This window comes from Cyprinodon tularosa, unplaced genomic scaffold (assembly GCF_016077235.1).
Source record: "Cyprinodon tularosa strain WSP-4 unplaced genomic scaffold, ASM1607723v1 ctg817, whole genome shotgun sequence".
NCBI lineage: Eukaryota > Metazoa > Chordata > Actinopteri > Cyprinodontiformes > Cyprinodontidae > Cyprinodon > Cyprinodon tularosa.
In genome coordinates, this window is record NW_024039582.1 from 17,121 (window position 1) to 31,249 (window position 14,129).

The following is a 14,129-nucleotide window of genomic DNA, read 5'->3' on the forward strand; positions in this document are numbered from 1 at the left end:
TCCAACTCCCGTCTATTCATCTCGACACTGCAAAATCTCAAAATGAGTAAAAATGTCTTAAATTAAGGGTATTTACCCTTATTTTGAGCAGGTAAATAAGATGATTTGCCAATGGAATGAGTATTTTTACTCTTAAAATAAGGTATCTACAGGTGCTGGTCATAAAATTAGAATATCATGAAAAAGTAGATTGATTTCAGTAATTCCATTTAAAAAGTGAAACTTGTATATTATATTCATACATTACATACAAACTCATATATTTCAGATGTTTATTTTGTTTAATTTTGATGATTACAAATGACAACAAATGAAAATCTCAAATTCATCATATCAGAAAATTAGAATATTGTGAAAAGGTTCAAAATTGATGGCCCCTGGTGCCACACTCTAATCAGCTAATTAACTCAAACCACCTGCAAAAGCCATTAAATGGTCTTTCAGTCTAGTTCTACAGGCTACACAATCATGGGGAAGACTGCTGACTTGACAGTTGTCCAAAAGACGACCATCGACACCTTGCACAAGGAGGGCAAGACACAAAAGGTCATCGCTAAAGAGGCTGGCTGTTCACAGAGCTCAGTGTCCAAGCACATTAATAGAGAGGCGAAGGGAAGGAAAAGATGTGGTCGAAAAAAGTGTACAAGCAAGAGAGATAACCGCACCCTGGAGAGGATTGTGAAACAAAACCCCTTCAAAAATGTGGGGGAGATTCACAAAGAGTGGACTGCAGCTGGAGTGAGTGCTTCAAGAACCACCACACACAGACGTATGAAAGACATGGGTTTCTGCTGTCGCATTCCTTGTGTCAAGCCACTCTTGAACCACAGACAGCGTCAGAAGCGTCTAAAGAGAAACAGGACTGGACTGCTTGTGAGTGGTCCAAAGTCATGTTCTCTGATGAAAGTAAATTTTGCATTTCCTTTGGAAATCAAGGTCCCAGAGTCTGGAGGAAAAGAAGAGAGGCACTTCATCCACGTTGCTTGAAGTCCAGTGTAAAGTTTCCACAGTCAGTGATGGTTTGGGGTGCCATGTCATCTGCTGGTGTTGGTCCATTGTGTTTTCTGAGGTCCAGGGTCAACGCAGCCACATACCAGGAAGTTTTAGAGCACTTCATGCTTCCTGCAGCTGACCAACTTTTTGGAGATGCAGATTTCATTTTCCAACAGGACTTGGCACCTGCACACAGTGCCAAAGCTACCAGTACCTGGTTGAAGGACCATGGTATCCCTGTTCTTAATTGGCCAGCAAACTCTCCTGACCTTAACCCCATAGAAAATCTATGGGGTATTGTGAAGAAGAAGATGCAATACACCAGACCCAACAATTCAGAAGAGCTAAAAGCCACTATTAGAGCAACCTGGGCTATCATAACACCTGAGCAGTGCCACAGACTGATCGACTCCATGCCACGCCGCATTGCTGCAGTAATACAGGCCAAAGGAGGCCCAACTAAATACTGAGTGCTGTACATGCTCATACTTTTCAGTTGGCCAACATTTCTATAAATCCTTTGTTTTTATTGGTCTTCAGTAATATTCTAATTTTCTGATATGATGAATTTGAGATTTTCATTTGTTGTCATTTGTAATCATCAAAATTAAACAAAATAAACACCTGAAATATATGAGTTTGTATGTAATGTATGAATATAATATACAAGTTTCACTTTTTAAATGGAATTACTGAAATCAATCTACTTTTTCATGATATTCTAATTTTATGACCAGCACCTGTAGATAAAATGCACTTGAAATAAGACAATGCGATTCTTTTTCTTATTTTAAGTGTAAATTGTCTTGTTTTGTTGGCAAAGTGTCTCACTTAAATCCTTAATTCAAGAAAAAATGCACTTAATTTAAGAAGAAATGACTTATATAGATTGTATTTTTTTGCAGTGGATTTATTCCCTGGATTGCTGATTGCCTGTTGGCAGTACGGGGTCGAAGTGAAGCCACCGGCCGCCATATTGGTACTCCCTAGTTAGACCAGTCGCCAGAGATGGGAAGTAACGAAGTACAAATACTTCGTAACGAAGTACAAATACTTCGTAACGAAGTACAAATACTTCGTTACTGTACTCATGTGGATTTTGCTGATATTTTTACTTTACTACTTATTTTTATGGCGACTTTTTACTTCTACTCCTTACATTTTTACACAAATATCTGTACTTTCTACTCCTTACATTTTAAAAAATTGGAATGTTACTTTAGTTTTGAATCATTTCAATGGAGTTACCGTTATTATTTTTCACGTCATCAATACCAAATTCAATCTAATTGGATGGGAATCTACGTTGCATTTGACGCACCACTACAAGATGAATCGACAGATTCGGCGGTATTCATTGGCGGCAAATCATTGCAGCTTGGTGGCGGTGGCGTTAGCATAGTAGCATGGACGATTGAAAATGAACACAACGGAGATCTAGTCCTATTGGCAGACATCCATTTAAAATGTAGGCAACGGCATGAAAAAAGTGGTTTCTACTTTTACTTTTAGACTTTAAGTAAATTTACAAGCCTGTACTTTGTTACTTTTACTTGAGTAAAGAAGTTTAATCAGTACTTCCACTTTTACTAGAGTATTTTTTAACACAAGTATCTGTACTTTTACTCAAGTACGGAAAGTGAGTACTTTTGCCATCTCTGCCGGTCGCAATGTAAACAATAAGTGCGCCACAGCATTGAACAATGATCTCATTTTCAGGGGGATTTAAGACTTTTAAAATAAAATAAATTCATCACTTTGACACACATTTGCTGTTTCATAGCATCAGTAAACTACTTTTAACTTAAAATAAAAATAAAAAAGACCCATCACATTGCATAGTCATAGTGTTCATGTGTATATATTGTCTTTTTTTATTTTAAGTTAAAGAAGTTTACTGATGCTATGAAACAGCAAATGTGTGTCAAAGTGATGACTTTCTCCTTATATTGAGTTACTATCTCATTATAATGGAATTATTATTATTATTATTTTTTTTTTACAGCGTGGCGGAAAGGGGCTTCCATAGATAGATGCCACTGAGGTAGTTTAAAGTTTATTTTTTGTACAAAACTAAAGGGATAAACGTGTTTTGACTATAGATTCGCTGGTTTAGAATTTTCCTCACTTTAAAACTTGGAAAGTTGAACTGAAATGATTTGGGAAAACTGATTTGCTTAAATCATTAAAGTTTATTATCTCATAATTAAAGAGAAAAGTCCTGTGAAGTAAATTTAATATTTCTATGTAAGTAAAATATTTAACATTTTAATGTATGATTTGATTCTCTTGATTGAACTTATAAGCGAATTTTAAATTGAAATGTATTGATATAACATTAGGCTAATGATATGAAACCTTTTTACACAAATAAAATAATTATCCAATACCTGGAGCTGTTATATTTACGCATCCAACCATCAGCGGTTCTAGACAGGGGCCAATGGGGGCCAGAGCCCCTGTAGATCATGACCTGACCCCTGTTATGGCCCCTGTACTGAAGACATTACTCAAAGAAATTCTAATGATGATGCGCTGGAACAGATATGATTGCTGATAGATCCTTTGGATCCATTTCCTTTTTTCTTTAAAAAAATTCTGTTTAATAATTTAAAAACAGTAAGGCGATAGCTTCAGTGGTATTGAGATAGGATCCCAGTTTTCATCTGCTAAATGTTTTTTTCAAAAAAAACAAAAAAAAAACAACTTATTTTTACAGCTGAATTTAAGGGACAAAAACCACTTGAACAGGATGTAATAAATTCATATTTAAAGAACTTTTAGAAGTTAGAATTCTGAATCTGAGCGAACTTCTCCTTTAAAGTTGGTTTATGCTTGAAGCGTCCAAGAGGTCAGATTAGTTCTCATGTGGATGTATTTCACCACCTGCAGTTCTCCTCTAAACCAGAGGGTGGCAGCAATGGTACCTTTTTAAAGAATGTCCAACTTCCACATTTTAAAGTTAGTTAATTAACCAAAAGCTGACTATAAAACAACAGCAATAATTAATTGTAATAATAAAACACAAATAAAGACTTTCTGCTCCTCTAAGAATCAGTTTTAAGTTTTTTTTTTCTCTGCAGTCATTTACGAATCCTTCATGTAATTAAAAATAAAGATTAACTGCTCAGCCTATTTAATGTGTATTTTATTTTAAAGCATAAATTAATCAAAACAATAAGGCAAGGCAAGGAAATTTTATTTGTAGCACAATTCAGTACAAAGACAATGCAAAGTGCTTTACATGATTAAAATACAGGAAGATAAAACAGAATCAAAGCAATGGGCTCTATGCACAGCTCCACTACTTCCTGAATTTAAGGCAGTGTGGTGGCTTTCAATGGTAGAATGTCAAAAAATCAGGACACCTTCAGTCGATCATCTGATTGCCCCAGGACGGGAGAAGAAGCATTTATTTTATAGATCAAATTGACATGCTGTCCTCAGTACAGGTAACACAGCGCTGAAACATCTGAACAGAATATATCTGTCTTTTCTCTCTTGCAAGTTCTCGACTCACATACCAATCCTCAGAGCATTTATAGTCTCATCTTTCCACTATGTGTATGCACATGCACAACGGAATATTGCCGACATCTTACTGGAATTCACATGTGCAGATTTGCGTCAAAGTCACTGCGACCCTCAAGGAATGTTTATACATGATGTTCTCTCTTTTTGCCAAACCCCCTCATGCAGCCTAGGAGACCATGCTGTTACTGAGACTTTCGCTGCTGAGACAGTGTACAGCCATGCAACAAGTCTATATAAGGCAAATAGCCTGCTTCAACATTCCCCCCTGTAGTTCATTGCAGATGAAGTACTTTGTGATGTTGCATGGTGATGTGAATACTACGCGACTAAGTGCACTTACATGTGTTTGAAATTTAAATGAAAAAAACAAATCTTAGTGAGACCGACACTGTGTGGAATGGGTGTGAGTCGGGAAACATCACATAAAATGAAAATCAAAAGAGTGACTTTGTTAAAACAAAACTAAAGTGAATAATAAAACAAGAGAATGTTACTGAACCTTCAAAGAAAGATCATCATTTTCACATGGCCATGATTCGATTAGTATGGGATCGAAAACCCCTTTTTCGTCCTGTGGGCATCTTTCTCTTTCATTTCATACTCATTTAAGAGGAAACTATCCCATCGACCCATGCTTCCCCCAAACATCCAGCCTTCCTCCGGCGTCGGCCGCAGCACAAATCGCATCTTGACCATGCTACTCACGATGATCTGTGAAACCAACACTGTTTGAACCATTCAACCCAACCTTGATATTACTTAATATGTGAAGGATGACTTTTCAAAACACTTCAAATAACTCGAACTTAGTCATAGTGTGTCGTAGTATATAAGGCTAGGTAAATGAAAGAAAAAGGAAAAAATTAAGTAAGTCAGTCAGTCAGTAGTCTGAGTCCCCTGTCCTCTAAACAGCCGCCCATGTATAGCTTACCATGTAAAATAAGAAGACAGCAATACAGATTATAATGCAGAATAATAATGGCATAATACAGATCATAATGCAGGATAATGGAACGTTACATCCATGTTGTCATCAGGATTATTTTACTGAATACAAAACGATTTATGCTGGTGATTTCTTCTTTTCTGTGAAAATCAAAAATATAGTTCTTTCACTTCAGGGACTTGTCCTTGGCTTTAAAGGCATGAACACAGGATCACCGGTTCCCGCCTTTAGTATTTAGTATTCCTGAATTCAAATCTTAAGGTGCTTTTCCAGTTGTAAAGCCTGTTTTTATTCAGTGTTTTACTGTTAGAAATGTATTAAGAACATGTGTGACAATCTGCGTTACGTATTGGAGACAGAAATTATGATTAACTTTTCAACTTATGTGTGTAAAGTTTGATTTCTAAATTAAACTAATCCTTGATCTTGCAAACTCTGCAGGGATAAATTTTTAACTTTTACTTATTATACTGTTCATCCTCTTATCAGATATTATTTGGCATACAGATAGCCAGGAATGTAACCTTTTTAAGATTGTACGTTTCGTCTTGGATATTCATAAACAAGTTAGTGTGTCCACTTTAACCTTAATCATTCCTGTAGTTCTCTGCCAAGCTAGAAAAAATAAAAGGTTGTCTTCCTGTGGACTTTGAATGAGTGTGTGTGGCAGTGCACAGAAGTTGTTTAATCAGACTGGAATGTGGAGTGACTGTTTCCTCTCTCCATGAAACAACCAAGAGAGAGGCGGACAGAAAAAATGTCTTTCGAAACACAAAGATATTTGAGTAAGTATTAACATACTTTATTTGGCTTTGAGCTAGAACTGTATTTAGTCTGTTTTAGCTTCTATTCTGTTTTAGGTCTTTTGTCATCTGCATTTAGGATTCTGATTCTATATTAATCCTTAGTGCAGTAAACAGTTTTCATTATACGCTTCACGTAGAATCATCTAATATAATTATGCTTTATTATCTAAAGCATAACTAACTTCTTAGGTCTCTTAATATAATCGGTTCTTCACTTCTTGAACCACATCTCAGTCTTTGGTTCTGTTTCAAGCATTATTTTTTAGTTTCCTCAAAAGGATAACTCCCTCATATATTGAAGTAAATACATGTTGCTTTTTACCTTTAGGATGTAAGAATTTTATTTAAAATCCAAGTAACATTTTGTACAAAAACATTTCAAACATTATTCTCTATTTCTATATCTTACTGAGTAAACAGCTAGTCCTGATGCTGGGGGAGAGAATATCTCACTTCAATAAACGTCCTGGATTATTATTGTGAAACTAGTCTGAATGTTGATTTCTTAGTTTTACTTAAAGTTTTTACAGAGGTACATCTAGTGCATTATTTAAGGATTCATAGAATCTCTTAGAATCTCTATTTTATGGAAATTTATTGTCATTAAATACTGCATAGGCTTCTGTTGATTTTCTTTTTATTTATTTATTTATTTATTTTTATGTTGTAGACAGTCTTAATTTAAGTTTTCCTGATTTATTTACTTTTAGCAGCTTCTTTTGCATTCTCTGATATTTATATTCCATATAATTACAGGTAAACATGTTAATCTTACATTGTACTTTGTTCCTAGATAATCACTAGGAGGTTCTTGTTAAATGTTTCTATTTAATTAATTTGAATCATGACCTATTCTAACATAGTCACATAATTTTCACGTGTCTCCATCTTCTGATTTAGTTCTTAATACTATAGACTGTTTGTTTTAAATCACTGAATTTGGGACCAGTTCCAAAGTATTAGCAGCTGAGCTCTATGTAATATCCATAAATAGTTTTCCTACCTTACTATGACATTTGGCACAAACCGTGAGTCTTCCTTCAGAAAAGGTTTCAGGTTTAGCAGCGTCTGTGAAGAGAAACTTAAAGCAGAATAATTAGTACGTTGTTAATGCAGAATGTGCGATTAAAACCTGGTCCACATTGTGTCCTGCATTAAGGAGGCTGAGCCTTTGTACTTAAAATAAAACTGGTCTGGAAATGTTTGATCTTTTCTATTCAAACCTGTGATCAATTAATACATCATATTTATCAACCTTAACAGAGAATATAGACATAATAAAGAAAACTGATTTCTAATATTTGAAATAACATCTGTAGATTCACTGTTGGCTGAATCTTTACAAATCATAAATGGTGTTTTTTCAACTTAACTGTTCCAAAAACAAACTAAAAGTAAAAAAGGTTCAAACAGCATCCCATAGGATTCAGGATGTAACCGTTGTAATGATTCACATAGTGGCAATTAGTAACATATTTTGAACATTTTGAAGCTTAATAATTACTGCTTATAGTTTTCCCAATTCTAATTCAGTCTTTGTAAAGTAAACATCAGCAGGTTTACACAGAATGTCAGTGTGAGTTCTGTCCCCCAAAGCTGGAAACAAGTTTTTCTAAGATGAACAGAAAAAAGAAAAGGAAAGAAAAGAAAGGACAAAATCTTACTCTAATGTTATTAACTTATCTAAATCTCAGTGTTACTTAATTCTAATTGCATGAACTGATCAGCATGTTTTCTCTAAGTCATAAAATGTCTCTGCTAAATGTGATATGAGATATTCTTCCTCATGCTGGTTCTAAGTCTCATAATGTTAGCAAACTTCACATCTGTCTATATTAAATGCTGACCATATTTTGTTAAGCGTTTGTTTTAGAAAGTATCTGAACCAGAACGTAATGCATTATGATGTTACAAAATAGTTTTGCTATAAAGAAAATCATGACAATCAAAAGGTTTGGAATGCAAGTTTATATTAAGATAATCACAACTGCTCTAAGACGTTGATTACAAATTTTGATTGTATTTAGTTTGCAATAGATGCTTTAGAATTAGAAGTACAGTTAAACCTATAGGTTGTTTTGTAAGACAGAATAGATGTTATTTTAGACACCATGTAAATGTTTTGCTGATCTCTGCTGTTGTACATAAATAAACCATAATTCACTTACTCTGACCATAAAGCTGTGTTAATTTGAGTATCTGATGTGTTTGGCTTTTTGCAGTGTTTGCTTCACGTCCAGCAACCAGCGACAGAAACATCTCCTATTTTGGCCGAGCTTAATAATTAATTGAAGTTTTATTGATCTCAGCAGTGGCTGCCATTGTTGGGCACCAGAGAGCAATCAGGGTTAAGGGTCTTGCTCAGAGACCCAGAGTGGCAGTCTGTGGAAGAGGGTTTCGAACTCCAAGCTCTATGCCCCAACCACAAGGCCAGCACTTCCCTCCAAGCTTTCCATGTTAGCTGCAGCACTTTCTAGTTCTGCCAGTGTTCTTTGCTCAAGCCGCTTCGGCTAGATGACCGTGATTCATCCAGTCTCCGCCTCATTCGGTCTCGGCTGCACGGCTTTAGTTCAACAGGCTCACCTCGGCATTTAGTAATCAGCTGGTCACAAGTCTGGAAGTCTCTCATGCAGCTCTGAGCCCCCCTGGGCTCAAGGCACCGTATCCTAAAATTTCAGCCAAACTCATCAAACTCCTATGTCTACATACCATTTTTCATTACTGTGTAAATAATAATGCATGTTTTTTATGACATTTTATGTTTAAGACAACCACAATACTGTTTTAGGTTTAATTAAATTCTCCATGTAAATAATTTGCCTTGTTAATTGTTTTATGAAAGAACAATTTATAAATCATAGTTTTCCAATAGCAAAACCCCTTTCCAACTTTTGCTTCAAGGTGTTAAAAGGACTTCATTTTATTTATCTCTTACCTCTAATAATTGTTGAGTTGTATTTTGTCTATCAAGTTTCATGAAAAGTTAATTACCTGAAGAAATCCTTAGCATAAATGTAACTTGCTCTTTTTGAAAATTCCCCTTTAAGTATTCTTAATAATTAGTGTTTCACTTATTCACTTAACTACAGTAAGACCAACATAACTCAGGAGTAATCTAATTCTGTCATCTATGTGCAAAGGAAGGATTTGTCTAATCATGTGGGGTTTATCATAATCAAATATAAGCTGCAAAATCAGTCCCTTTACATGCCGTACACAATATAATTCTAGTGTAACAATCTGTACATTTTTTCAGTTAAAAATGCTTCTAAACCCTCGGGCCCTAATTCTATTTTGATCGCCCCTGTGTTCACTCTGGTAACTGTGCTTCTCCTTCTGCCTCTCAGCGAAAACAAGCAGCTGTGTGTGAGTCAGGCATAATGTGTGTGTGTAGAAAATGTGTGTGTGTTGAGTTTCCGTTTGCCTTGGGACAGAACTGGGGGGGTTTACAGCACTTTTAGTACAAATTGATTTTCTAACCTTTAGCATGTTAATTTCAAGACATAGTAGGATGTAAATATATTAATCAATATATTTCTTATAAAATCGACCATAGTTTTTCACTTTTTATAAACATTTGAAAAAGAAGATCAACACTTTGCATAAATTTCAGCTTCTCTCAAGGTTCACCTCCAGAAATCACAGAAACATCGATAGCATTTGCAAACCAACATAAACAAAATATAACTAAACCCAAACACTTTATAATCGTCTAGACCAGATTATTCGTATTTTCTTGAGCAAATTATTTGTATTTTCTTTTTAGAAAGTCTTGTCATTGTTTGTCTTGTAGTATTTTCTGATGACTTTGGTCCTACTCATTACTGAATTACTCAAAATGCATCTTAATAGTAATAACGTGCAGATATTGGACTTTTTCAGCAACAGGTTTCCTGCATACCTTTCTCATCATATGTCCGGACGTGGATGCATAGAGAGAATCCAGTTCTTCATGGGATTTTATGCTTATTGCCATATTAATCTATGTTTTAACATAACTGTAATCTAATTATCTGCTGTTTAATTCTCCTATTGATCTGTTTATACTGAAACATAATAGAACAAATATTTTATACCCCAGACAGACATGATGACATTGAACAAACAACATAGAACAGACAGACAGACAGAGAACATAAAGACAGACAGACAGACAGACACATGCCGGCTTCGAACATAATTTTGTTTATAATAATATATAGTCCTATTTAACAGATACAGAACGTCCTGGCATTTTTAAGCTTCCAGCATGTGTGTGAGCACACACACAGACAGGCTCATAGGAGGAGGAGTGAAGAAGAGACGGGAGGGGGCTTTTACTAAAAAAAAATTGTTTTGAAGCTTTTAACTGTTGTCTTACAAAATTTGAAACTTCTCTTATTTCCACTGTTTATGTAACAAATTGTTCTGTAATAATTAACAACTTTTCAACCAAGTATAATTAAACATTGGGCACAATTAAACCTTTTCTGTTAGAACAAACGACTGGACACCTATTTTTCATGCAGCTCTGCTATTAGAAAATGTGACGCAGTTTACAATTAAAGTGAAAGCAGACGTCTTTTGCAGATATAAAGTGATCACTTTTTTCCTTTTGTTTAGTCTTTTATGTTTTTAGACTTATTTATATAATTATTTGCACTTTTTATGTTTTGTTTCCTTATTTAATGACTTTTATTACCTCCTTTTATTTTGACCTCTTATGTCCTCTGGGATACTTAGGAGAGGTTATTAAACATCTCTACATTTTGTAGGGAATAGATCTTACTTTAGACTGTTTTCAGTGTGATTAAATTACAGTGATTAAGCAGATCTGATTACAGATTCTGGAAGGAGGTTTGAATTTAAACAGATGTTTTTAGTGTACATTTAGATTTCAAACACACACATTTCAAACGGCACCGGTCAGACAGAATCACACAGAGCTCTTTGGACATTCATACCATTAAATGCCATGGCAATTAATTATTTGTGCACATAATTCTTTAACTTCATAGACCCAAGCAGCCAATATAAACTAATTTGCATGCACTTTAAACTCTTTTTAACAACTTTTGGTCTAACATCATCAACACAGAGCCAAACTGCTCTCTGTTGCTTCTTTCTCCGGAGATAAACAACAGCAACATACGAGATCTCAATACAGTCCCTCTGGACTCAGGCCTATTTTTCAACAACAACAGCCCTTCAGGCTCAGTCGAACTGCAACTCGGCGACATGTTCTAGGAAATAGAATTCCTCACTAGAATGAGATATATATAATAGTTGCATCATTCATAATGATACATCACTTATAATCCGTGACCGCCAGTTTCCACCAATTTCTATAAAGTTATGGTGCAATCTCGCTTCAGCAGATTACTATTAATCATCCAAAAAAAAAAAAATCCGAGCCAGTTCTTGACAGCTACTATTTATCTCAAGATGCCAATTTATGCTGCAGCAAACATCCGGTGGCAAACAGATAATCGCCTGATACAGTTTAAATGTCTGTCCAGCTTCCAAACAGCTTAAGTGATCTGCTTTATATCAGTCATTAAAATAGGAGCAAGGGATTTAACTCACCGTCTCCTGATTAACCCGGTTCTTTTCTCAGCCAGGCCAATGCATCAAATGTGGTGGCTTTCAATGGTAGAATGTCAAAAAATCAGGACACCTTCAGTCGATCATCTGATTGCCCCAGGACGGGAGAAGAAGCATTTATTTTATAGATCAAATTGACATGCTGTCCTCAGTACAGGTAACACAGCGCTGAAACATCTGAACAGAATATATCTGTCTTTTCTCTCTTGCAAGTTCTCGACTCACATACCAATCCCCAGAGCATTTATAGTCTCATCTTTGCACTATGTGTATGCACATGCACAACGGAATATTGCCGACATCTTACTGGAATTCACATGTGCAGATTTGCGTCAAAGTCACTGCGACCCTCAAGGAATGTTTATACATGATGTTCTCTCTTTTTGCCAAACCCCCTCATGCAGCCTAGGAGACCATGCTGTTACTGAGACTTTCGCTGCTGAGACAGTGTACAGCCATGCAACAAGTCTATATAAGGCAAATAGCCTGCTTTCCTGTCTTTCATTACTGGACAAACTGATTAATCCAGGTGTGTCTGGCCAGTTACTTAGGTCATACACACCTGGATTAATCAGTGCATCCAATCATGAAAGACAGAAACAAAGGAGCTGCCTTAAATTCAGGAAGTAGTGGAGCTGTGTATAGAGCCTATAAGGAAAAAAATAAAATAAAAAATGCAGAAACAAAAGAAGAATATTAAAAACAGTTGGAAGTTTTTGTTAGATTACATCTAACAAAAATTAGAATAAGGTAATAAAACTTATTTTTATAGCTGAATTTATCAGTTTTTCTTGAGGTCTAATTCAAATTTTAAAGAAAACGGTAATTTTAACTTGAATGAAGTCAAAAATCTGAAAAAAATCCAAAATTATGAACGTATATCGACCCAATAAGACAGAATTTTAATAAAACCTAAATGAATAGAAATTTCACTTCATGCAGCTATATTAATATATTTGAATCCCTTGCTCTGTTTTTTATTTCATATTTTGTTCTGTGCACACGCTGGCCCCCTCCTGCCCCCCCCGGTACATTTAGACAGATTAGACTTAAACAGATTTATTTTGTAATTTTGTAAACACGAGTGTAAACAAAAACAAATGTAGTTTAGAACAGCTCCAGATGATTTCACGTTATCAAGTGCAGCCTTGAAAACAGTAATAAACATAAAAAAAATAAAAAAATAAATTAGTGGGTCTAGAACCGCCTCTGCATCCAACAGATCTGAAGTTTTAATATTTGTATATGTATTCTGTATATTTAATACATTTTTTTAATCAATACATACATTTAGCAACAGTTATTCGATCTGCACTTTTAGTTTCTACTACAAGAATTCATGTTTTGTTACCTAATTTAAACCGGATGAGAAATAAAATGATATAAATTAGTTTTCTAAAGAAGTAGCAGCAAAAAGTCACAAATATTCATTTAAAAATATCTTAGCTCAAAACTATTCAGAAATGATTTTTCATTTTAGCCAAAGCTGGATTTTTAATCAAATTAAATTACTTTAATATAATTTTATAAAGCTAAATTAAATTATTTTTAGATGATTGAAACTGTGAACTAAAGAACTAAAGAGAAAACTAAGAGGAGATTGCTTTTTCGTTTTAATGTCCATCCCTGCAAAAAAAGTGTTCTAATTTGAATTTAGACTTCAAAGTGGTGCATTTCTAAAGTATAAGATATATAAATAAGTTCATGTCGTTCCTGAATTTATATCATAGATCAGTTTATGTATTTAAATTGTGTTAATGGAATAAAATAAAACTTGTGATGGGGTTCTAATTCCCTGCCCTGCTGGATGTGGAATAATCACCTAGTTTTCAGCCACTAGATGGCAGTCTAGTTCCACAGACCTGGGCCATTGGTCCAATTCAATCAGTTACCCACTTTGTCAACATTGCTACAGGGAAGCAGCTCACTGTACATTAATAGAAATGTAAAAAACCTTTTCTCCACCAATAGACGAGTCATGTGTCATCATCATTAGAGGAATAATGCAACGCTGACAACAGATCTATTGTGCAGCTCATTTTCAAAAGTGCTTCAGTCTGCTCAGCCTCCTTTTTCTGATTCAGAGTCCTCCAAATCAGGAACGTATTGACTGAAATAATGCAATAACAAGAGCTGCTCCATAAATTACGTTTGCAGCGTATAGATGTTATATCTATCCTGGCAGAATGGGCGTACGGTCCAACCTGGTAGTGGAAGAAAAGAAGGATCCTGCAGAGATATCACTAATGTGAGCCGTAGGCAGGGCA